At 47.8% G+C, this 782-nt stretch overlaps 1 pseudogene; it reads right to left on the bottom strand.

Annotated features, from left to right (window-relative positions):
* Window positions 1-82: 82 nt before the first annotated feature.
* Window positions 83-782, bottom strand: part of LOC104272319 — a 1,341-nt pseudogene continuing 641 nt past the window's right edge.

Raw genomic sequence — 782 nt, 5'->3', positions numbered from 1 at the left:
AGCCGCCTCAGGTCTCGCTCCGGCCGGCAGCCAGCGGAACAACCGCCCTTACCGCTGCCGCTGTCCGCCCGGGCCGAAGGAGTCAGCCGCTCTTGCTCCAGTTCTTCTGTTTGTCTTCTCTCCTGGATGATTTAAGCTTCTCAATCTGTGAGAGTAGCTCTTCTTCACGAAGTTTATCCACGTGGTGATGATCCTGAAGGCGCTGAGGATTCTCTTCCGTAAATTCTTCAGTGCCTTCCAGCGTCCCTAAATGGGATTTTTGCTGCATATTGGACATCTGTAATTCTAAGATTTGATTTGCCAGCATTGGATTTCTTGAAGATAACTCCTTCAGCTCTTTCATAATCGTTGCTTTCACTTTTTCTATTTCATCAGCCAATTTAACTTTCTCCTCCTCTTTCCATTTATGCAACGACTGTAGAATTTCTTCTTTCAATTTTTGCGGTTCACATTCCTTAGCAAACCTGACCACATCAGCCTGTTGTTCAGCCTCTAACTGGGCCTTGGCAAGCTGCAACTGCTCCTTCAGCTTATCAGTCTCATCCTGCAGTCTGGCTGTCCTTGCTTTCCTGTCCTGTTCAATTTGAGATTCTTCCGGATCACACCTTTGCATATGACTTTATAAAAATGAATAGTTCGTAAAAGCCTTGTCACAGAACCAACACTGGTGGTAGCTGGCTCGGGCCTCCAGCATTGTCTGCTGGGTGCTGATCATCTTTTTCCACCACCGGCACTCCTTCTTGAGCCTCTTGACCTCCTGCATCTGCTGGAACACCTCCTTG

Source organism: Apaloderma vittatum, unplaced genomic scaffold (genome assembly GCF_000703405.1).
Source record: "Apaloderma vittatum isolate BGI_N311 unplaced genomic scaffold, ASM70340v1 scaffold32303, whole genome shotgun sequence".
NCBI classification, from domain to species: domain Eukaryota; kingdom Metazoa; phylum Chordata; class Aves; order Trogoniformes; family Trogonidae; genus Apaloderma; species Apaloderma vittatum.
The sequence above is the reverse complement of the archived record's forward strand: the minus strand, read 5'-3'. Positions and strand labels throughout refer to the sequence as shown.